The following is a 25,545-nucleotide window of genomic DNA, read 5'->3' on the forward strand; positions in this document are numbered from 1 at the left end:
GGAGAGTTAATAGGGCAGAAACAACGTTTGAAAAGATAGAGGCTGAGAATTTGTTCGGAGATGTTCAGAGAACTACAACCAGGATAAATATAAAGAAAAAATCCATAGGAACATCATAATTAAACTTCTAAAAGAAAATATTAAAGACAGTGAAAAGAGATTACTTTCAAAGACGTGATAACAAGACTAACAGCAGACTTTTCAATTGAAAGTGGCAGCAGGAAGACAATGAATGATATCTTTAAAATGATTAAACAAAAAGAGACTTTCATCTACAAAATCAATACATAGTGAAAAATAACGTTCAAAAATAAAGGTAAAATAAAGACATTTTATGCCAAGAAAAACGGAGACAGTTGGTCTCTAGCAGAACGTCACTACAAGAAATACTAAAAAGAGTTGTTCAGACTGAAGTAAAAAGATCTCCAATAGATGCACAGAACTCCAGGAAGGAATGAAAACCAGTAGCACTGGAAACTATGTGGTCATATACGTATAAAAATATCGACTTTTTAAAAGAGTAATGAGAACAATATCTTGTGGGTTTTCGTATCCAGTTGGTTTTGAAGGGCACAGGTTTGAACTGCATGGGTCTACTTATATGCAGTTCTTTTGATAAATACAAAACAGTATTGTAAATGTATTTTACCCTCCTTACGATTTTTTAGTCACCCTCCACCTTACTTTATTGTAAGAATACGGTATATAATACATAGGACATACAAACTGTGTATCAATCAACTATTTATGTTATTGGTAAGGCTTCTTGTAAACAGTACATTATTGGTGGTTAAGTTTTGGGAAAGTCAAAAGTGATACATGAATTTTCAACTATTTGACTTTCCCCAAACTTATAAGCCAAAGGGTAAAAGTGGTCTTTCCCATAATGTTTCTGGAACATCCGAGTCTCTATGGAGACAAAATAAACTTTGACCTACTTCATTCCATACATGAATAGAACAGAGACCAAAATAGGAAGGGTAAAACAAAAAGTCATTTGACAAGGAAACATAAAGATAATAGTTGCCTGACCCTGAGGTAGATTGGATTTCTTAAACAGGACCTCCAAAATTATGTGATTAATATTTTAATCATAAAAGAAACAACTGATACATTGTATTTCATCAAAATAAAGAAAATAAAAACATAAGCCCCAAATTGGGAGATGTTAAAACTACATATATCTAATCAAAGACTCATATTAAGTAAATAGAATGACTACAGATCAATAAGAAAAGACAAACCAATATATTGGTCAAAGGGCTTGAAATGGCACTTCACAAAAAGATATTCAAATGGCCAATGAGCCATTTTAAAAATTTTTATTCATTTCTGAGAGAGGGAGAGCGAGACAGAGCACAAGGAGGGGAGGGACAGAGAGAGAGGGAGACACAGAATCCAACGCAGGCTCCAGGCTCTGAGTTGTCAGCACAGAGCCCGACACAGGGCTTGAACTTCAACCATGTACAGTGGGATCATGACCTGGCCTGAAGTCAGAGGCTTAACCGACTGAGCCACCCAGGTGCTCCACAATAAGCCATTAAAAAGGTCAGCGTCATTAGTCAACAAGGAAAGGCAAATTAAAACTACACTGAAGTATCGCTACACACCAGGGAGAATGGTTAAAATTAAAAACACGATGCCACGTTATGACAAAGAAGTGGAATATCTGGCATTCTCATACTGCAGGTGGGACTGTATTGGCACAACGTCTTTGCAAAGCTGTATGGTAGTGTCTACTAAAGCAAAGCATGGACTTATCCTGTGACCTAGCACTTCTACTCCTGGTTACACACCCAACAGAAAAGTGCACACACCTGTCACACACTTTATTGGTGGTGGCTTTATTCATAACAGCTAAAAACTGGAAGCAACACAAATGTCCACCCTCCACAGAAGGGATACATAACTTGTGTTATACTCAGGCAGTGGAGCACGAGACGGCAATAAAAAAGAATGTCCTATGAATATATATAACAATATGGATGAATCTCGGACATTATGTTGGAGTAAAAGAAGCCATACACAAAAAATACCCACTGAATGATTCCATTCCCATGTAGTTCAAGAACAGGCAATACTACTTGGTGTGGAAAGAGGTGAGAATAGCGAGTTACATCTGGGTGATGAGTGGTTATTGCTTGGGAAGGAGCACAAAGAAAGCTCTGGATGCCAGAACTGTTCGATATCTTAATCTGGATGGGGGCTGAGCAGACACTACGTGCCCGGTGGCCTTTGCAACAGCAGCAAACAAGAGATCATGCTTTCCTATAGCTTATGTTCTAGTGAGGAGGACAGACATTAGGCAGCTGACTTTAGTAATGTGTTGGGTGCCGTGGTGGAGGAAGTAGTCGGTGGCTGGGTTATTGCAGGGATGAGGGAAGAATTCCCCAAAGGACAGATTGTTCAGTTGAGAACCATTAGGCATTAGGGACAGGAGAGTGGGAGACAGAACATTCCAGGCAAGCCAGAACAGCATGTGCAAAGGCCTGGGGGCGACACCAAACGCGAGGCACGAAAATTTGGTATCACGGGAGTAGGGGGAAAGGATGGGGGTGGGGTGGGGGCGGGGTGGCTGGGCTGCGAGTGGCCTTGCCCTTTGGTGACTGAATGAGATGCGTTAGAAGAGTTTCAGCTTTTCTAAGGCCACTAGGAAACCAGTGCCTGGTTGTAGGTAAGAAAGAGCCAAGATCACATTTACATTTTAAGAAGTAAGTTTAGGAGGCTGAGCAGTGGGAGCTCCCGGGGTGATCCCAGTGAGGGATGCTGGGGCGGGCGGGGGGGGGGGGCTGGAGCGGGGCGGGGACATAGGAGCTGGCCAGCTGCGCACTGACTGTAGAGCTAGTGACAACGGCGGGGGCGGGGGGTGGGGGGACCGAGGACCTCGTGATGGTGTCTTGTGCTGGGTGGGGAAGAGGAAGTCTTTCCGGACCTGCCAGCATTTCAGCACTAGTAGGAAAGGAAAGCAGTTCCAGACCCAGGGGGCCACAGGCCCCCTCTGGGCGATACGTTGTTTGATTTCACCTCCGAATTTCCAGTGTCATTTGGTTGCCTCTCCCTTCCTTCTAGAAGGAGCTTTGCTCCTGAAAAGAGCCTTTCACTGCAGGGTGAAGTCTTCTGTGCATGGATGCGGGGGGGGGAGGGGGGGTTGAAAGGAGGGAGACAGGTGGAGGGGGCCTGTTCGATGCAGCAAGCCCCCCCGCGTCTTGCTCCTTCTTCCCACTCGCCAAATAGGTTCTTCTCGGTTCCCCGATGAGGTAACAAGACAGAGCGGTTTAATTGCATCCATTATCTAAGGGAGTTGGGCGATGAAATTAGCAGAGGATTCCCCTTGACAGGAATTTGAGTCCGGTCCTCTGATGCGTCCTAGTTCGGAGTTGGTGAGAGGGCATCCAGAGTACACAGCGCCCCCTCGCTCCAGGCGGGGTGGAGAGAGCGAAGCGAGGTGACTCCCGGAATCGGTTGGCTACCAAACTCGGAACTCGAGGAATAAGAAGTTTGACATCTATCGGTCTGCAAATCCAGACAGCCTGGGGCCCCGCCGGCCCCCTTCCCAGCCAGCTTTCCCATTCACTCCGCCTGGAATCAGGAGGGATTTAGAAGCAGGGAGCTCCCGCAGCGGATGCCGCTAATGCCCAGACCGGGGAGAAAGCGGGTTAGGATCTGATCCCGCCGCACCGAGGAGCCGGGAGCCGCCCGCCCTCGGTTCTCGGAGTGGCGGGGGCGCGCTGCGTGCCGCGCCTGGGCAGGCGGCAGCGGCGGCGGCGGCGGCGGCGGCGGCGTGGGCGCCGTGATGCAGGTGTGACAGCCGCGGACTCCTGCCTCCGCCGGGATCGCCCCAGCGCCGCGGTGGCCGGAGCTGCGGGGCCGAGCCGCCAGCGCGGACGCCGCTCCGCGCGCACCCGCACCCGCGCCCGCATCCCTCCGGCCCGCGGATTTCCCACCCAGGTAGGCGACGCCGTTTCTCGCTCGGGTGCTTGCAGACCCGGCCGGGCGCCGACCCCGCGCTGCAGGGGCCTCCCCCGCTCGCCTGCGGGGCCGCAACGTACCCGCTTGCTCCCTGTGAATGTTGTTGATAGTAAATGGCACCAAAGCCAGGCGAGAGTCTTGGAAAGCAGGCGCAGAGCGGCGAGGACTGCCGGCTGCCTGCGGCTGCGCGCTTCATTGAAGGTGGCATCCCCAAGGGCTGTTTTTTAAACGCGGTTTGAACTGTTAGCGCCACGCAGTTCTGCAACTTAGGCTACTGACATTTGCTAACTCCGTTTGCATAGGCTTCCCAGCCCAGGGCGTTTCGTTTGAGTTCTCTTCCAAGCAGATGGGTTTTGCCTGGGGGTGGGGGGCGGTCTGTTCCTAAAGAACGGAGGAAAAACCTGCTTACACCTGGTGGCTTGGGTTGGGGTCAGTCGGCGAGTGTGTGTCTCTGTATGTGGAGGGCGCCCTCCGCGGGCGTGGGAGCCGTTTCTTAGGGAGGCAGAGAGGATTTGTTTAGAGATGGATTTTAGCGCAAGGAAAAGAACATCATTTGTTCTGCAGGGACGGGTGAGCAAACGCGTTTAGCCAGGGAGGAGCGAGGCACAGCCGTTTCTTCCGCAGACGGGTGTTAGCTGTGTCTGCTGTCCAGGGTCCAGCGGGACTGCTGAGACCCGACCCTTGAACCAATTGCAGATGCAATCTAGCTCCGTTTCAAGGTAACTTAACGTCGTTGTCTTGGGCTCTGCTAAGAGCAGCCGGGTGGGGTGGGGTGCAAGGGGGTCCCTGCTTGTTTTCTTAAAGCCGGTTTGGGAGGTCAACATGGGTGGCTTTGAGGTTCGAGGAGTGGCGATTGAGGGGCGCGAGAGGTGTGTGTCGCGGGGAGAACTGGGCATTGCGGCCAGCTCCGGGGTCGTTCTGCTCTACTGGACCTCTTCTATGTTTCTGCCTCCTGCCCTTTCCAGAAGAGGTGGTGGCTTGTCCTGCGGGCTCCACTCAATGCAGCAGGTCCGGTACAGGCTCATTTTGCATCTTTCTTGAGTCAGCAAATACTCATCCAGCACCTAGGATGTGTCAGAGGCTGGATTAGTCCTTGGGGATGCAGCGGCGAGGAAAACAAAGTCCACGCCCCCCAGAAGCTCACACCTAGTCAAGGAGAAACACCTGTAATAATGAAGTGTGATGAGTTCAGTCATGTAGGTGGGAGAAAAGAGTGTCGGGCGCAGGGAGGAGGGAGGAATTAATTGTGCCAGTCGATTGTTTTTAAAACGAAGCGCTCACAGATGAGGCATGTCACGGAAGGATTTCCGCAGGGATTGTGTCCCTCTGTTTGGTCCCTTGGTCTGTGAGCGACCCACATCGCTCTCCCACCCCATCAACATCCTACCTACTGGGTGGGCAACTGGATGGGCAAGAGTTCTGCAAGTCACTTCTGGGCGGGTGCTTGTGGTGTATGCCCAGACCCAGCAGACACAAAACACAGAAGTGTGCACAATGCCCGTCAGGTTCTTCTTCTTCTTCTTCTTCTTTTTTTTTAAATTGATTGTTTTCCTAAATTCCAGGACCAACAAAGGTTTGAAGCAGTACTTCTCAAAGGCAAGGATTCTGGAAATTTCTGGGGGATTCTCAGAGCACATGAACTTCTGTCTTCTCCCCCCTTGTGTCCCTGACCTGTCTGTACTTGTGCCAGCCCAGTTCAAAAGGAAAGGTCTGACCTTGATTATGTCTCAATGGGTGGAAAGGAAAGGAAAAAGGAAGCTGTTGTTACCAGCCTGCTCTCTGGGAGAGGAAAATCCAATCTAATGGATGTTTCTTCTTGCACAGAAGCTGCGGTGGGTGATGAGAAATGAGAGCTTTTGTGTGATGCGTGCTTGGCAGAGATGCGTATCACATGCGTTTGGAAATCCGAACCGTCATTAAGGTGTTTGAAAAGCAGGCTGGCCTCTGCAAGGCGCCTGGGCTTTGATGGGCAAACAGTCTTGGGCAAGTTACATAGCCTCTCTTTGAGCTTTGATCTTCTGATCTGTAACGTGGGGATAACAAGAGTTGTTACAATAGCTGCATAGTGGATGCTTAAAGAATATTTGTTCCTTGTTGAATAATTTTCATACATAAATTGCTTGGCACTAAGTAAATGGTCAAGAAATTGCAGTTCATTTATTGAGTACCTACTAGGTGTCCAGAGACTGCTTTATGTGTGGGGAATGCAGAACTGAACTAGATGAAGCCCCTATCCTGAAAGAGCTTAGTGTGTGTGTGTGTGTGTGTGTGTGTGTGTGTGTGTGTCTGTGAGACAACAAATAACTAAGTAACTAGAAAGTGAATCAGCCAGTGATGCGTTCTAATGGAGAGGAATAAAGCAGGGTAAGAGGAATGAGGAGTTCTGCCAGAGGGTGGGGTAAGGATGGCTTTTTTGTGTTTTTTTTTTTTTTTTTTTTTTTTTTATGCAGCCGGGTCAGGGAAGGCTTTGCTGATAAATGACATTTGATCAGACCCCTGGGGAAGTGAGGGAGCGAGCCAGCCAGATGCAGAGACTAAGCATTCCGGGCAGAGCAACAGCACCTGCAAAAACCCTGAATTAGGAGAGAGATGTGTTCATAGGAAAATCAGAAAGGAGGCCAAGGAGGCTGTGGTTGAGTGAGTGAGGGGATCAGCAGTGGGACTAGAGGGGGCAGACGCCGCAAGGTCACTGGGGTATTGCCTCTCATGATTTATATTTGTCACTAAGCTTCATGTCCCCAGCTCTTGGTTAAGGAACCGGCTGAGATCCTACACTCTATGTTTAGAAGGTGTAGGTTCCTGTGGTCACTCAGAACATAAGCCGATGCAGCAAGCAGAGGTACAAATCTTTGCAAGGCAACCAGGGGCACAGGAATGAGGGAGGCGGGCAAAACAGTGTTCAGATATCTTTCCTCCAGATTGAGTATTTGAGTTTCTTTCGGAACCTTAATGTTATGTTTGTTTCTTCCTCTCCGCCCCCCCCCCCCACTGTGAAAGAAAGTGTCACCTTTACTAAACAGCCCTGCTTATGTTGCTCTTGCTAGTTATTATTTGTTTTCTTTGAGGACGATATAGTTTCTGTGGTTATGGAAGGTGTTAGAATTGATTGGAAGTAGACTCACCTGCAGAGGATCATGGAATGCACTTGCCTAGTATCATTCGATGCATTTATTCGAAGCTTTTATCTTGTATGGTTAGTATGAAGACCACAGTTTGCTGCTCTGTCCCCTTGAGACTTAGTTCCTCTGCAGATTTGAGAGCTCCAACCACTGGTCTTGGTACAGTGGGGCTACTGCAAGGTGTCCCGTGGAGAGATGTCTGAGAATCTTGTCAAAGTCTCTGTGAAGTAGGATATGATGTGGCTGGGTCCCCGTAAGAGTGACTGGCAGGGTGTCTCCCACGATACCTCAGAAGGTGACATTTACCTGGGTGCATTTCTCCCCTCTGAGGTCCGGCTTTTAGTTTTGCTGCCTTGCAAACCTGATCTGTCTCTCTGGGCCACATCACAGTGACCTTGCCCAATGGCATGCCAGTCTACTGATCTGAAACGGCTGAGACACTGTGTGGCATGGCCAGCCCCCTCCTGATGTCTAAACCATAAGGAGGAAGTATCCCAATGAGCATGCACGCAGAGTAGAGCAGCTTAGATGCCTACCCTAGGGACCGATCGCACGTTTTAGGGCTGATACTGCTAATGGGACTCCAGAAGAAACCTGCCCCAAAACAACCAGATAGTATTTTTCTCCCACGTCTATTGGTTGGCTGGGAAGTTTGCAGATCGGGCTTATGCCTGGTTTGGTGGGTTTTGTCATATGATTTTGGTCTGCTGATGGAGTGGCCGAGGGCTGGCTGCTTTGGGATGGCCTCAGCCGGGGTGACTTGGCATGTTCACACAGTGGTGACAGGAATCCAAGAGAGAGTGGAAACTGGCATGATCTCTGGAGGCCTAATCTTATAGCTGGCACACTATCATTTCATCCTTTTCTATTGGCAGGATGTCATAAGGCCAGTGCAGAGTGAGGGAGCAGGGAATAGACTCCACTTCTTGATGAGAGGAGCTACATAGTCACATTGCAGAGAGTGTGGATACAGGGAAGGGAAGAATTAGGGATATTTTTGCCATCGATCTACTGCTACAGGGACCTTAATATTTAGAGTCCCCTGGCTAAGGCTCCTTTTCTCCTGAACTCTGCTTGATAGGGCAATGCCTGCAACTTCCTCTTTTTCTTTTTCTCTGTGTTTCTGTGGCTGACCAACTTTAGACATATATACCTTTAGATAGTCATTCATTGGCCAGCCGTTTGTTGAGTGTTCTCTATGTGTCAGGCGTGTTACAGGCAGGGTATACAGCAATAAAAATACAACATCCATCCTCGTGAAGCGTTTACTCTAGCTGGGGGAGACAAATAATGTGGAAGTAAATAAGTAAATGTGTAATGCGGGACATCAAGCGGGGAAGGGAGGATGGGAAGCGTCAGGATGAGTGGGAGTTGGGGACAGGGTTGAGTAGGTGGTGGGCATTTTATACAAAGTGGTCAAGGTGACATGAAGGAAGTGAAAGAGTGAGCCAGATGGATATCTGGGGAAAGACTCTTTTAGGCAGAGGAAGCAATAAGTGCAAAGGCCCTGAGGCAACAAGGTGCTGGCATGTTCTGGGAAGAGCAAGGAGACTCATGTAGAAGGAACTGAGAGGGTGACCATGGTAAAAGCTGAGGTCAGAGAAGTAGGAGGGAGCTAGTAATACAAAGTCTTGTAGGGCCTTGTGTGGACTTTGGCTTTTTCTCTGAGCAAATGGGAAATCACTGGAGAATTTTGAGCACTGGTTTCCATGATCCGATTTATGTTTTACAATGATCCCTTGAGATTTAACCTTATAAGTGACTCTAGGGGTTCAAGAATGAAAACAGAGAGAGCATCCAGGAGGCTACTGTAGTTCTTCAGGCAAGAGAAGGTGGTGGTTTGGACCAAGGTGGAGAGTGGTGACTGTGAGAAGCGGTCAAATTTTGGATATATTTGATGATGGAGAAGACAGGGCTTGCTGATTGGTAGATTTAGGGTATGAGGGAAAGAAAGGAGTCAAGGATGACTCCACATATTTTTTGAAGTTTATTTATTTTGAGAGAGAGAGAAAGAGCAGGGGAGGGGCAGAGAGAGAGAGAGAGAGAGAGAGAGAGAGAGAGAGAGCATTCCAAATAGGCTCCTTGCCATCAGTGCAGATGCCTGATATGGGGCTCAAACTCACGAACTGTGAGATCATGACCTGAGTGGAGATCAAGAATCAGATGCTTAACCGACTGAGCCACCCAGCCACCCGACCACATATTTTGACTTCAGCAACTGTAAGAGGCCCTTTACTGAAATGGAGAAGGAACAGTTATGTGGTCAACTGGTTGTCCAATGGGAGATTTTAAGTAGACATTTGTATATGTGAGTTTAGAGTTGAAGGAAGGGGTTCGAGAAGGAGACGCAGATTTGAGTGTTGTTAGCATGTTATTTATTTGTCCCCTCAGCGAGCCAATTCACTGCTGTATCACCAGTGCCCAGAATATTGCCTGGCACATAATATGAATATTATGAATATTTACTGAATGAATGAATGGAACCATTTAATCACTGGAGGTGACTGCACATCCTTGCTTCAGTGGATCTTGAGGTGTAACTCCCTGAAGTTATTCCCTTTCTTTCCAAAGTCTCGTGGGAGCATTATTGTAGATCTCGTGGACTAAAAACAGACTTTAAATACAAAGGCTCCAATTGCTTATATCTTACAGAAAGCAGTGTGTGGTGACAAGTAAGAAAAAGAAACAAATGGAAGCCAAAAAATAGCTCATACTTTCAAAAAAGGAGACAAGATCTTCCAGAGAGAGGTGGCTGAAATTCAGGGGTGTGATGTTCTTTGGTTATTATTGTACTGCTCTTAATTTAAGATTAAGCAGGAGCAGGGAAGAATCTTGAAAAAGGGAGCGATTTATTTAAATCAACTTTATGCCAAGTGAAAGAGTGTCACCAGCTCACTTGAAAAATCCCACATCTACAGCATCTTGCATAATGTGTTCCTGTTTATAAAAGGAGAGAAACAGGCAATGGTTTTATTGGAAAGGGGGAGGGTGCTAAAATTCTCAAATTCTAAGTGCTATCCAGTTCCTCTCCATGGTGTGGCTGGATATGTGTGAGAGTGGGTTTTGTTCACCATGATATTGAGAGGGAGGGAATGAAAAAAAAAAAGGAGGTACTATAATTGAAAGTGGTTTCTTCTGCGTGTGTTTGTGTGTGTAAGAGAGAGAGAGAGAGAGAGAGAGAGAGAGAGAGAGAGAGAGAGAGGCAATACTAGTGCGAGAAAAGGAATTGAAACCCAGCAGGACATAAGAGAAAGGTAGTAAGTTGGCCTCCATTTTGATGTGTGGGCAATAAGCCTGACCATGTGGGGCATAGGATAGAGCAGTGGGGTTTGGAATCAGACAGAAGTTGGTTTGAACTCAAGTTTCCTTACTTTCTGTGTAAACTTGAGCAAGTTATTTAATTTCTCTGAGCCTTGACTTTCTCAGCTGTAAGATGATGATGATGATGATGGTGGTGATGATGTTGATGATGTCGATGATGGTGATGGTGTTGATGATGGTGATGGTGTTGATGGTGGTGATGGTGATGGTGTTGATGGTGGTGATGGTGTTGATGTTGATGGTGGTGATGAAGTTGATGGTGATGGTGGTCATGATGGTGGTGATGATGGTGATGGTGGTGGTGGTGGTGATGATAATGGTGACAGTGATGGTAATAACATCGAAGTGCTCTGCAGTTCCTTTCATGCTCCTGGATTTGGAATGATGTTGGTTAAAATGCTGATTATGTGATCACCATACCTTTAAGTTTCTGAAGGACTTAAGGATTCTGTGTGAAGAGAGAATTGAGAATCTGTCATTTACTGTTGCCAGTGCTATTGAGAAAATGATTTGCATGGCGTTCATGATGTTAAAAATAAGACAAGTGGATAATAATCAGCCTTATGGGCTGGAGATTTCCAAGTGCCTCAGAAGGAAACCAACCTTCTATTCTCTGCAGTAAACCAATCCCACTAGCTCAGCTTGGCAATATCCCAGAGTTTGTTGGAATTCTATGATGCAAATTTCTGAGTCCCTTGGATTATGTAGATGCAGAAACTTTCCTATCATATGCCTCTGGGCATTGCTCTCACAGAATCTACCCCGTGGTGTCTTCTGCTGGAAAAATCTGCTGTTATCTCTGCTCCAGGCCCATAGTAGACTTGTACTAGATATTTATTTGATACATGAGTGAGTAAATACTGTTGTGGTTGTTCTATTAGTTGAATTCCTTCCTGGTGATTCTTCACTGGCCTAGGCAAGAAATGAGAGCATAAGTTCTCATGAGCTAAGTTTTCAGCACCTAGTAGGTACTCAGCAGCTAATGGTGTCTCCTTCCCAACCTCTGTGCCTTTGCTGCTATTGTGGCCTCTTCTAGATCAAAGATCATACACTCAACTTTCCCTTGGAGCTGTCGGATACATCAGCAGCAAAGGTCAAAGCTCCTCTGCTGTCCTGACTATTGATTACCGCTCACCCAACAGTGTCCCCTGCTCCAGGAGGGAAGATCCACATCATGATTCCCTCCACACACAAAGAGGTCCTATCAGATCTTCCTGTTTTCTGTAAAAATTCCTGCTCCATTCATTTCCTGTTCCCTTCAGTCTTTAGAGCTTGCTTCTGTCTTGGGTGGCAGGGGAGAGAGTAGCTTTAACTTTTTTTCTCCCAAAAGGCAGCTGAAAATTCTCCCCTAGCTGGTGACTGCAGAACCCTTCAGAAATAGAATTGAGCTGCACTACTTTTAGGGTTTCGATCATGTAGGCCACAGCCTTTCTCCCTGTTCCATTTTATAGATGGGACACCTGAGGCCCAGCGAAAAGAAATCACAGAGAAAAGTACCCTTGGAGACGTGGAGGACCAACCTCCTTTCCTTCTCATTCAGCTCTGCGTAGATGCAACAGAAGGTCATCTTGCCAGACCTGCAGAGCCTTTTTGAACCACAGACGTCAGAGTCTGGAAGGTGGCTGCTTAAGCTGGGGGTGCGGTGCCATTATCTGCTTCCATGCCAGCCCCAGATGACACATCTATTTTCAGGAGCTCCGGGCTCCTAAAACTCACCTAAGCAGGCAATAGGTGTCAGTTTTCAAGACAGAAACATGCAAATGAATACCTGTCTGTGGATAAATGTGCCATCATTACTCTCAAGTGCATAGGCTTTGTTGCAATGAATATTTGATGGGCATTTTCCTTTTAGGTCCGGAGCAATTCCAAGTCAGTGGAAGGATTCACTTGAACTACCGGGTCCTAGCGTTGCAGATCTGAAGGGACCTCAGAATGCAGGAATCTCAACTCCTTGGGATGCACTCATTGCTCGTTGTAGGGGTAGGAGAGGAAGTCTTCCTCCTAGGAAAGGGGGAGCTGAGTCTGGAGAAGGAAATGACTTATCTAAGGTCCAGTAGTAAGTCACCAATGGCAAGAGGATCAGAGGCCAATCAGGCTTGTAGCAACAAAAGTTAACCTGAGGATAGGGACTGAGAGGGACTGGAAAAATGGGGCCTGGGTTCCCTTCATTGTTATGCTTAGAAATCCTCTGAATCAGCATGACTAGTTTTCCTGGCCAGGAAAGAGCCTGGTTAGACCCCTCAGTGCTTTCCTCTGAGAAGTCCTCGGGGATTTCTCCTGCCAGGCTCCAAAGCCCAGGCCTTGCTCTCGCCTTGCCTGTGGCCCCTGCTCTCTTGCCATATGCAGAATGTGACCATGGCCTCTGATCTGATCTGGGGTGCAGCAGATGGCACAGAGAGAGGAATGGAGCTCAGCTGGCATGTGGGTGGCTCTGAGAGAGAGGAAACAGCCTTGTGGGGTGGCCTGCTCCAGGCAGAGAGTGCTGGGCCCCGGGACTGGGCTGGAGAGCTCACGGCAAAGACTGGAGCTCCTGACCTTGGCCCAGGAGGGCTCCAGGGACTCAGTTCCACTCCTACCGTCACGATGAATAATGAACATCTCCCACCCATGCTTGCTTAAATGCCCATGGGTTAAATACAGTCACTTGCATTTTTTTTTTGAAGCAAAACATAACAATTAATCATTAAGGAAAGGAAAGCCATAGGAGAGGAATGTTAAAGATGAAAGATGAGCTCCGGTGGAATTGTCAGAAGCAATATGGAAGCAGGGGGTGAGGCTGAGCCAAGTCTTCTTGCTGCCCACAACGGAGGACTTATTTTTCCTTCCTTGGGTCGTGCTGGCCAGTCTCTGGCACAGAAACTGTGATGGGCTCCAGCCCTCACATCACTAGATTGGTGTCCTCCTGTTTCCACAGAGGCTCAGGGTGTGGGACCTGGGGGCACCACACAGCATGGTTTCAGCACATCTCCTGGAGACAAGGACAGCCTCTTCTGGTTGACTTGATCTTCTCATCGGTTCCTCAATTCTTGAGCTCCTTTGAGACTATAGAAGGCAAAGAACCCCAGAGCCAGTGTGCCTGGGTCCCCAGCCTGGCTCTGCTTCTTATGAATGTGGGAACTTGGGCAGGTCATTTAACAGCTCTGTGCCTCAGTCTCCAAATCAGTAAAATGGGAATGATGATAGTGTTTCCTGCTCTGTAGAGTTATGGGGAAGAAGACATGAGTTGACTTGCACCAGGAGCTCAGAATAGCGCCTGCCTCCTAGGGGAACATTCACTGGGGGCAGATAGTATAAATGCCACATCCTGAATCCAAGGACTGGCTGAAGTCCCTTTATGGCAGCTGCCATTCCAGTCTGAGTCTGTCATCCCACATTCGAGGGAGCATGCTCAGGGTTCTGTCCCCTCTGCTCTCACCTTGGAGAGACAAGGGAGTGCTTAGGGCTTGCTTATAAATCTGTTGTATTCTCATTTTATAGATCAAGAAATGCAAACAACAGAGAAGTGTAGCTAACAATTTCATATGAGGTGCCGGGAACACGTATGCATTAGATGCTCTTTCTCTGGGAGCTTCCTCGAGCAGTCCGATCATGTAACACTAATGATTATTATCACGCAGCCTTGATCTCATTGGATTTTCATGATCTCTATGAAGTGGGGGCTTATTGTCTCCATTTCATGGTGGAGGTTCAGACACCTGTTCAAACTGAGGTTCAGACAAGTTAAATAATTTGACCAAAGTGTAGCATCTGCTAAAGGGCAGAGTGGATTCTAACGCAAAGCTGCTTCCTGCTCTAGAATAATGTTCTCTGCACTGTGCTGTGGTCCAGGAAGGCTTGTTAGGTGTGGCTCTGGGCCTCTACCCACCACCTTGACTTAGCCTCCCCTGCTTTTCCTGCTACAACCACCCCCCCCCCCATCTTCTAAAGGGGATTTGCAAACATCCGGCTAGTGCCACGTGGGCTTAAACCAGGCATTGGATCCAATCGGCTTCCCTGCCTCTGGAGCTGGTTTTCTATACTGATGTCCATCTGCCCTACCTGTAGGCTTGTTCTCAGGGTCAGTACTCACCTGTGGCTGGAGATGTTTAACTTCTAAAAGGGTCAGACTTCAAGGGTCCTTGAGGGATAATGGTCCCTAACTCAGTGCTCCATAGCTCATAACTGAGTTTCTTCTATAACTTTAAGACCAACTTCCTGTTTTCCCCAAAGATGCTTTGAGAGAACTCTGCTTATGTTCCTCTGCATAATCTGACTTCATTTATTCTGGACAGTAGGGTTGGGTTTGGACCCACACCCAAACCACGGTCTTCCGCAGATCTCTATTCAGCCCCTGCTATGTTCCAGGCTTTGTCTCTTACACTTTTCTCTTATTGGAAGAGTTCGTGTCTTTTCTCTCTAGAATCTTTCCCCTCTGGAAGCAGGGGTCTTTGAGGTTTGCCTGAGGTGCACCGGGTGCCTATGCAAATAAACCCCAGGGCCTTGCCACTCAAAGTATGGGCCCTGAACCGTTAGCATCAGCATCTCTTGGAGCTTGTTAGAAATGTAGAATTTCAGGCCCCACCCCAGACCTGCTGAATGAGAACCTGCATTTTGACAAGATCCCCAGGTGATTTTTCTGCACGGGTCAAAACATCTCCATACCGTTTCTTCCCCCTACTTCAGAGCTCACGTGGTCACATACACTTGGCCCCCTGCTTCTGGCTCCTCAGGGAAGCAGGGCCATGACTTGGCCGGGGCCGAGCTGCCTCTCTTGTCCTGGTCCTACAAGGGCTGAAGTGCCTGGGCTCTACCATCGGGGAGCTCATTAATTAATAACTAGAGCACAACGTAAGAAGGTGATATCACAGAGATATATCCTGAGTGAATGCTTGTAGTATCACAAACTCTAAGAAGTTGCTGTTACTGTCTGAGGAAAGAAGACTGGGGGCCAGGAAAAGCTATTGGATTGGGTGATGGGGTATTGCTTCATTGGGCCCTGAAGGATGGGTAGGAGTTTTCCAGGTGGGTGGTGGGGAGGAGAAGGGGATTCCTGATAGCAAACATAGCTTGGAGAGTAGCATATAGATCTGCAAATGTTCGGCTGATTTGGGCAATAGGTAGGTGTGCCCGGGGTGTGGGGTGTGAGGTGGTTTTGGTCAGGGGTGAAAGTCGAGGAGAGGGGGATGGGGAAGAGAAATTTGTTGGAAAGTGGTGCGAACACTTAGTGGAATCTCTTGGGGGGGGGGTGGCTAAAGGTTATCATCAGGTGTGCCACGGAGAAAAAAGCTCAGGAACCACTGAGATGCATAGAGGAGCTGATTGTCTTGGCTCCTTGAAATGGTCCTGTAAATAAGGAGATAACTGCTTGCTGTGCTGTGCTGCAGCCACAAGGCCTGGCTGTGTGTGAATTGAGCGGATCAGAAGTCCGATATGGCCTCCATCATACACATCCATCCAATTAGAGAAACGACAGCTTTGGAAATTGATGTCTGTGAGATGCTTTCAGGTGCAGAAAGACCTAAGAGACCACGGATAACATTTAAGAAGTACAAAAAAGTCCTTAGACCGTAGTTGCCCAGAACAAATGGAGCAGAAAGTTCTGTGTCCTGTATTTGACAGAGCCTGAGCCACTATTTCTCAGGCCGTTGCCTGGATTGCATGATTCCAACCCATAACTGCTCCAAGAGTTACTAATTAGGGGGCTTCCCCTCCTTTCCCCTTCCGGCCACCATTTTGGATGTATTGGAACCACACAACTGGAAAACTGGGAAAAGGGAAAGCCACCTATAATCCCATCATCTAAGTGAGTATGTTGAGTTGTATACAGTTTTTGGAGCCTGTGGCAGAGACTGGCAAGCTCTTCATCAAAACAAAAACAAAAACAAAAAAAAAAAAACCCCACCAAAAAACCCTTTTCCTCCTCTTCCGGTGCATGTGGACTACATCTCCCAGCCTCCTTTGCGAGTGGGTGTGGCCATGTGACCAGTCCCTGGCGGCTGAACCTCCATGTGCTCCTCCAGGTCCTTTTCCCATCCGCTGGCTGGTCCTGCTTGGGGCTGTCTCATGTGCAAGAAATAAACCTTGTCTATATTAAAATACCGACTGACACCCTACCTTCACCAATACAGAGCCTGAAATTGTAATTAGCCTTTTTTTCAGAAGCTTATGGGAACACATTGTCAACAGTCAAGAAGAGTGTTTCTTGGCAACATGGAAATTAACAAGTTGGCCCTGGGTTGACCGTTGGGTTGCCTGTTTTTAAGGAGCTCCTTCAGTGCAGAGGAGGGTGTGGGGTTAAACATCAGCCTTCCCTCTGGTGACTATTCCAGGAGCGTATACACTCTGAAAAGTCTAAAGTTCAATATTTTCCCCTTCCTTCTCTCATTGTTTCTGACTTGTACAATACTGATGGGGCTATCTTGTAGAATCCATTAAAAAACATTTTTTTTAAGCTTATTTATTCACTTTGAGAGAGGGGGAGAGAGAATCCCAAGCAGGCTTTGCACTGTCAGCACAAAGCCTGATGTGGGGCTCGAACTCATGAACAGTGAAATCATGACCTGAGCTGAAGTTGGATGCTTAACTGACTGAGCCACCCAGCCTCCCCTAGAATCCATTTTTTAAAAAAAATGTTTATTTTTGAGAGAGAGGGAGGGAGGCAGGGGCAGAGAGAGAGGGAGACACAGACTCCAAAGCAGGCTCCAGCTTCTGAGCTGTCAGCACAGAGCTGACACAGGGCTCGAAACCATGAGCCATGAGATCATGACCTGAGCTGAAGTAGGACACTTAACTGACTGAGCCACCCAGGTGCCCAAAATCAATTTTTTAAAAAGAGTTTATTTTTATAGAGGAGTTTTAGGTTCACAGCAAAGTTGAGTGGAAGTGACAAGGAATTTCCATGGTCTTCTGCCTCTACCCATGCAGAGCATCCATGGTTATCAGCCTCCCCCAACCCCGCCCCTCCCCCAGTGGCGCACGTGTTATAACTAACTGATGAGCCTGCATTCACACATCATAATCCCCTGAAACCCGTAGTTTACCTAAAGATTCATTCTTGGTGTGGTACATGTTATGTCCTGTATAATTTAATACATGTTTATTAATTTATTTTTATTTTTGAGAGAGAGAGCGAGCACGTGCAGGCACGAGCAGGGAGGGGAAGAGAGCGAATCCCAAGCAGGCTCCAGGCTGTCAGTGCAGAACCTGACTGGGGCTCAATCCCACAAACCGCAAGTTCGAGTCCTGAGCCGAAATCAGGAGTCAGACGCTTAACTGACTGAGCCACCCAGGTGCCCCTGTCGCATATAATTTTTAAGCCAAGAGGCTTGCTCTGATACTTAAAGGTTGTATAATTTGGGGTAGGTTGTTTAACTTTTCAGAGCCTCAGTGTCATCATCTGTGAAATGGTGACAATAAGATCTACTTTCTGGTGTTATGGAGAGGCATTTATCAAGGAGATGATGGTGCTTAGCAGAATACATGGTACTCAGTAGGTGCTTCCCCACTTGACAGGAGACTTCTTGAGAGCTGGGACCGTGTCATCTTCTCTATCACCATAGCTCTGGTGTTTAACACTGCCCCTGGCACACAGCAGGTGCTCAAACTTACTTACCAAGCTCAGAGCACCTTAAAGAAAACTGCGTATGTTGAAGGGGAATTGCTGTGACCCTGGATTGCAGAATTAAGAAAGGTATGAGAGGAAGGCGGAGAAGGTATAACACCTTGACCGTGGGGTGCAGGGGGGTTAATCTATCAGCTTCCGCAAAAGGTTCGAGAACAAGAATTTGTTCTTCCCATTTCTGGCATATGCACTTGGGATTGCTCTATATTTGGATGATGACTCTCTCGTTTGAGGGTTAATCCTCTTTGTCCGAGTCATCCAGCTGGGGGATTAACTGCTTTAAACTCCAAGCCTCACTGGCCCAGACAATGGGAGCTTTATGTTGCCAAGAGCTAGGGCTTCGAGGGGTCAATTTCTGTTGACCCAGCACACAAGGGTCCTTTGTGGTTATTTGATCCCAGCCCCTTAATGCTATGGAGGGAGAGACTGAGGCCCTGACAGGGGAAGTAACTTATTATTTCCTGTAGTAAATGTGTGATCACAACCCCAATTTCCAGCTTGGAGATCTCGCCTCAGTTCTGTGCTTGTCTCCAGTGAAGGGTTCAGGAAAAGGAGCTTAGCTGAAAGAGTCAAACTGTGGATCAGTGGGAGAGCTCTGTCTGGTGCTGATGTAAATTCCATATTGTTCTGGGGAAGTCTCCAGTCTGTCTGTGGAAAGTCCAGCCTGCTTCCTTATTGATAGGTGGACTATTTAGAAACACCTACGTGGGGCTGGGTTCCCCAACCATTGTCTGGCTTTGGGTGCTCTGCCCAAGATTCCCATTCTGAAAGATATCTGCCTGGTCCACACCCAAGGGTACCCTCACTATAAGTTGCATATCGGGTGGGAGGGTGGTTCTCAGAGGAAAACTGAGGACTATCACTAAAGGGGACATGGCTGCTGGACAGGCAGACCCCACAGTTGGCCACCACACACCCTGGGCTGGCTTCTCTTGCTGAAATAAGGAATCCTAAGATATTAGCTTTGTTGGCGAGTGTCAAAGACTTTGGCTGTATTTCCGTCTTTCCTTCCTTTTCAAATGGTTTCCAGTTTCCATAACCATGTCCTTGCTTGCCCCAACCTTGCATTATAAGAATTAAAATAAGCAAAACTCAAAGATGGATTCCCTCTCCCCCTTAAATCCCATTTACATTGATTTCTCCAGCAAACATTTACTGACTGCCCACGGAGCTAGGCACTGGGGTTAGTGATGGGCAAGCAAGACGTGAGCCTTGCCCTCTGAGCTGCTAGCTCATCTATTACTTGAAGACCCATAAGCACCATTGCTGCCCATTGGGGGTACTGAGTTTGCTTAAAGAAAGTGCGTTGTTGAGTCACTCTGATGACGAGTTGTTCTGTCAAAGAATGTGACTTTGCATTCTTTCGTGCATAGAAAATCTTGGAAGATGATGAGTAAAAAACAATCTGTCTTGGGACCCAACCAAACTGCCTGCCGCTCCGAAGCTGGGAGAGAGTGGGTGGCCTGCTTTCTGCTGCTGCTGTCTGCAGGCTGTGAATGAGAGCTGGCACCCTGGGCTTCTTTGTTGTTGGGTGCTGGCGTTTGAACACCGGACAGCCTATCGCCTGGCTATTATCAGGCTATTTGTATAATCTCGGCAGCTGGTAGTTGTGTAATAATTTTCAAAGGAAAAAAGCCCGAAGATGTTTGCTTAGAGAGAGAATGAAAACAGGCAGAGAATGAGGAGGCGTGTCGCTCAATCCCGTGCAGAACGTGGGATGGCTGCACTTCACAAAGGCAGGATTGTTCCTTGGTTAGAATTCCCTGTGGGACTTCCCCTCCTCAAAGTTCAGGAAAGGGTCATGCATTCTGGCAGGGAAGCCAGTCTCATTCTCTTTGCACGCACTGACAGAACTAGAAAAAGTGCCTTGGCCCTGGGGATCTGGTCAGATCTGTGCGGATAGGGAGCTCACAAGGAGCCACTGTGGCTTAGAGCCCAAGGTCAGCACCAGAGTACAGACTTGAAAGTGCACAGAGCTACGTTTCTCTCTTTCTGTTTTCTGTTCCGTGGCAGTTAGAGTGTAGGCTCTGGACTCATTACTAGGTTTGAAGTTCATCTCCTTTACTTATAAAGTGTGCTTAACTGCTCTGTACCTCACTTTCCTTATTTGTAAGACAAGGGCAATATTAATAGTGCTCTATCTCATACAGTGGTTAAGAGAATTAAATGAGATAATACAGTGCTCAGCATGATGTTGGGTGTAGAGCAAGTGTATTAGTCAGCTATTACTGCATAATGATAATGCTGCATAACAGACATCCCCAGATATCTCAGTGGTTCACACAACAAACATTATCTATCTCACTTATGAGCTGGCTTGTCAGCTGGGGTGGCTCTCCACGCTGCAGGTCAGGTTCAATCCAGCTATCAGGATGCTACCGTTAGCTACTAGGGACATGTTGTTCTCATGGCAAATGGTAAAAGGACATTAGATGCACATTTAAAGCCTCTGCACATCATGTTTGCTAACATTTCATTGGCCAAAGTATATCACATGGTCAAGCCCAACATCAACGAGGTGGGAGAGTACACTTCTCCTCTTACAGTGGAAAATACTGTATTGTTACATGGCTAAGAACGTGGATCATGATTACATGGAGGAGAAGCATCAGGAATGATGATTTGTGTACCAACGCAAGTTAGCTCTGTAACAGGATGTTGATGGGACTTTTCTATTGTCCCAGAATGGCACTCAGAGTGCAAACCTATAAAATAAAAAGTCTTGGGCATTCTGCTTTTTTAAAAAGTTTACTTATTTATTTTGAGAGAGACAGAGAGAAGGGGAGGGGCAGGGGGACAGGGAGAGAGAGAATCCCAAGCAAGCTCTGTGCTATCAGCATGGAGCCTGACATGGGGCTTGATCTCATGACCTGAGCCTATATCAAGAGTTGGACACTTAAGCAGGCACTCCGCTTTTTAACTTAAGTCACAGATAACTGGGGTCCCTTGTGACTTCCCAGGAGGTATCAAAACTGGCCTCAGAGCCCTCAAGTCTAAGCCCAGGGTCTATGTAAGTATAGAGATGGAAAAGGAACGTAGAATCTTTGGAACCTTGGCCTATAGGAAGTACTTTCTTGAAAGTGAAAGGCTTTTCATCCTCCACAAAGTCAAGTGAAGGGGCTTTGAGAGACTCCCTTGTGGAGATGGGATCTTGACGGGGGTGGGGGGGCAGAGACGGGGCACCATACACCCTGGCTGAGTGTTTGTTGACCTGTGAGTCAGCCACCCTCCAACCCCTTGGGGTACTAATGGACTCAAGTGGCTGTACAACAGAGTTCCTTTGAGGACTTGATGCACCTGCTGATTCTGGCTGGGGCAATGAATGCATAAAGCCTGATGCCTACTTGTAGTCTGGAAATTTTGGCAAATGGGTGGCTTCATGGAATAGCCCATGCTAGCAGGGAAGGGTGGATGGTAGTATAGTGCCAAGGGAAAAAAGATCATTTTTCCAGTGCATTCATTAAGGGCTCAGGAAGGTGCAAAAGTCTCCATGGGAGGGGCATAAAACTCAGGGGAGGAACAGAAGCCCTGGGGCTGTCCAAATAGTAGCTGAATCATGATGCTGAATCCTGCACCAGTGGGAAATCTACCTAAAGAATGGCCGGATGTGAGGACAGCTGGTGGCTTTGAGGTGGGACTTGGCTGCCCCTCTCTGAGCGGCTCCTCAGTGCGATGGGGACCAAAGTGAGACTGAACACTTTGCCTCAAGAAATCTGCATACGGAGCAGCCATCGGCATGAGAGAGGCCAGTGCAAACCAGAGTAATGCCAGGGAAAGACATCTCCCTATCATCATCATCATCATCATCATCATCACCACCATCATCACCACCACCACCATTGTTACTGCTTTTATGCTTCACTCCCATTCTGGGTTGAATGAACAAAATGGGTTTACTTCCTTTCTCCACTTCTGGCCTCTCTTTATAGCTCCTTCAGCTCGGTTTGGAGCCTTACATATTTTATGCATGGGCTAATGAGCTCTCTCTGCACGGAGGTAGGGTCTGGGGGTGTGGGCATGCTGGCTGATCCGCTTGGGGTTCCTGGCTTTTACTCCTAATCTCCAGCTTCTGTCTGGCCGGCAGCAGATGGAATTCTCTGCAGGAGGCTCGGCCAAGTTGCTTCACTTTTGAGAATAAGGCAGGGTCCAAAATACATAAACAAAATCCTGGTAGAAAACCTATCTTTGCAAGGAGCAAAGGGTTGGCATTTCTGGGGGAACAAGCTTTTTCCAAAGATAAGAACTGTCTTTTTAAAGATAAATCTCCTAATTTGTTAATCTTTTAGCATTCAGGGAGAGATTAGTGGCTAAAGTGGATGAGGAAAGGTAAGCTGTGCTGAAGGTTCTCTGTCATTTGAGATACAAATACAAAGCTATGGTTAGCAGTTCTTTTGTTCTCGTGCTTGGGTTTGGGCTGCTGGGTGACCCGCTTGAATTTAGCAAGTGACAAATCCCACTTCGGGCTCTGGTTGTAGTAAACTACTGTCACACAAACAGGCGACTTGTTCCAAACCTTGTGTTTGCAAGGAAGTTTGAAATTACCTAAATCTGTTGGTGAAATCAGTGAGCGTTCAAGTTTGCCATGCAAATAGTTGGTTTTCTGATGCTTATTAATTTTTTTCTGATTAGAAAAGTGGTGCTTGCTATTAAATAAGATTTGGAAAATAGTAAGACGCACTATAAAGCTCTTTATTTCTGCTTCCAGTTTGCTAGCCACAGTTTGTTCTAATTTACCCTACAAGCAGCAATGTCTGAGTGCCTCCTCAATGTATCCTTGCTTGAAGTATTATCTTTAAGAGAAAAATCAAACATGGTCAATTTGTTAAATGAGAAAATATCTTCTTTTACTTTTCATTTATTTGATTGCTAACATGATTCAGCACTTTTACTTACTAATTGTGTTTCCACTTATAAGCACTGTCTTTTCATGCTCTATGCCATTTCAAATTGAGTGTTGGTGTTTTCTGTATTTGTCATTAAAGCTCTGTGTATATTGTTAGTAAGGGCTCTGTGTAAATTGAGGATATTAAATCAGTGACTTATAATTATTGTCAACATTTCTCCAGTCTGTTTGCCTTTAATTTTGTATTTATGTGGTCTTCTAGCCATGTAGAAATCTAGTTTTATATACTCATATTACCAGTATTTTCAGTTAAAATCTCTTTCATTTCATGCTTAGGAAGTCCTTTTTTACCCTAAAATCAGAAAAGTACTCATCTGGATGTCTTAACTATTTTTATTATTTTTATTTTATATGTGATGTAATGTTAATCGTTTGGACTTTATTATGGCATATAGTGTGAGGTAGGGATCTGTCTCTATTTTAGTCCACTTATCTGTTAATCAGTTCTTTCATATGTACTTAATGAATACTCCTCCTTTCCCCAGTGAATTGAAAATCCACCTTATATTTTGTTCCATTTGATCTTTCTGCCTCTTTGTGCCCAAACTAATGTGATTGTTTTAGTTTTATGTTACGTTTTAGTATCTAGCAGTACAAGTCCCTTTTCATTCTTTTAAAATGTTCCTTGGCTCTTTTCACCCATTTATTCTTCCAGATAAATTGCTGAATCATGTTGCCAAGTTAAAAAAAAAAAATCCTGGTGGAGGAACTTGGATAGAAATTACAGTTCAATTTTATTACAAATTACATTCGTACTTATGTAGTAACCTTGCAAACCATTTGGTGAGAATTGGCATTCCATAACATGGTAAATTTCTTTATTTACTCAATGTTTGTTTTCAGTCTCCCTATAAAACTTTGCATTTAAAAATCATAATAAAATAATAGAAACTTATACTTATTGAGAACTTAATATGTGTGAGGCTTTGGGGTCTTTAAATTTAGTATCTCACTTAATCCTCCCAACTTACCCCAGGTGATACAGATGGCGAATGGCAGTGCCATGGCACCCACTCAGAGCTTTCTGATTCTGAAGCTTGAGCTGTTAACTTCTACAATATATTCCTTTCTTTAAGATTCCAGCAAATTGAGCAGCACCTGGGTATCTCAGTTTATGTGTCTGGCTCTTGATTTTGGCTCAGGTCATGATCTCATGGTTGGTTGTGGGACTGAGCCCTGAATAGGGCTCCTCGCTGATCATGGGGGCTGTCTGGGATTCTCTCTCCCTATCTCTGCCCCCCGCCCTGTGATCACACTATCTTTCTCTCTCTCTCTCAAAATAAATAAATAAATAAATACTTAAAAATCATGCAATTTGAGTGGTGGGGACTAATGTCTATGAACCTACAAATTTTTGTTCTGTCACCTTAGGCAGGTTTTTTTTTATTTTTTTAAAAATGTTTATCATTTTTTTTTTTTTTTTTTGAGAGAGAGAAAGAGAGTGCAAGCAGGGAAGGGGCAGAGAGAGAAGGAGACACAGAATCTGAAGCAGTTTCCAGGAACACAGAGCCTGATGCAGGGCCTGAACTCACGAACTGTGAGATCATGACCTGAGCTGAAGTCGGACACTTAACTGACTGAACCCCCCAAAGACCTCCTTAGGTAGGTTTTCATCTAGTGCTATGGTTTTCAAACCTGACTGTACATCAGAATCAGCTGAGGAATTTATTTTTAAAAAATTCACTTCCTAACTGTCCTAAGACAGTTAGGAAAGCCCAAAACTGTAGGGGTGGGGCTGGGAAATCGACTTTTTAAAATAAACTGCCCAATGACCCCAATATGCAGCCAAAGGACCCAGTGATAGAGTATATCTTCAATTATTATTTTGGTTTCTACTGTTTTTATTTTCTTGCTGGAGTCACCTATAATTCTTTGTTTCTTTGTCTTTCATGCCTATTATATTCTCTCATCATTTGTACCTTTTTATATTTTTTCTTTTTCTTCTGAAGATGGACTCCATAGCCAGGCAAACCAGACAGGGCACTCCCTAGCTAGAACGGAAGAGGGAGGAGTTGGCGTTAGAAATAGTAGCAAATGAGATCAGAACATTCTTTCTCTTGAACTGTGGTGGGTCCTCCTCCTAAGCAGGGAATTATTTCCTTTTTTCCATTTCCTTCCCTTCCACACCCACCTTAAGAAAGCATTGCTTTGTATCAGTAATATTTTTTTTTTAATTTTTTTTCTTAACGTTTATTTATTTTTGAGACAGAGAGAGACAGAGTATGAACGGGGGAGGGTCAGAGAGAGAGGGAGACACAGAATCCGAAACAGGCTCCAGGCTCTGAGCTGTCAGCACAGAGCCCGACGCGGGGCTCGAACTCATGGACCACACGGACCGCGAGATCATGACCTGAGCCGAAGTCGGACGCTTAACCGACTGAGCCACCCAGGCGCCCCTATATCAGTAATATTTTTTTAAGGTTTATTTATTTTTGGGAGAGAGAGAGAGCGCGCGAGCAAGCGCAAATGGGGGAGGGGCAGAAAGAGGGGGAGACACAGAATCTGAAGCAGGCTCCAGGCTCTGAGCTGTCAGCACAGAGCCCGACGCGGGGCTCCAATTCACAAACCGCAGAATCATGACCTAAGCCAAAGTCGGACGCTTCACCGACTGAGCCACCCAGGTGCCCCTGTGT

General features: G+C 46.4%; 1 protein-coding gene across 1 annotated transcript in view; it reads left to right on the forward strand.

Moving 5' to 3' along the window:
• Window positions 1-4,405: 4,405 nt before the first annotated feature.
• The window catches only part of SV2B (synaptic vesicle glycoprotein 2B), a 189,302-nt gene continuing 168,162 nt past the window's right edge, over window positions 4,406-25,545 (forward strand). The window contains exon 1 of the mRNA XM_030317454.1: window positions 4,406-4,688. The gene's annotated coding sequence lies outside the window, so the exon portion shown is untranslated. The remainder of the gene's footprint in view (window positions 4,689-25,545) is intronic.

Source organism: Lynx canadensis, chromosome B3 (genome assembly GCF_007474595.2).
Source record: "Lynx canadensis isolate LIC74 chromosome B3, mLynCan4.pri.v2, whole genome shotgun sequence".
In the NCBI taxonomy this organism is placed as follows: domain Eukaryota; kingdom Metazoa; phylum Chordata; class Mammalia; order Carnivora; family Felidae; genus Lynx; species Lynx canadensis.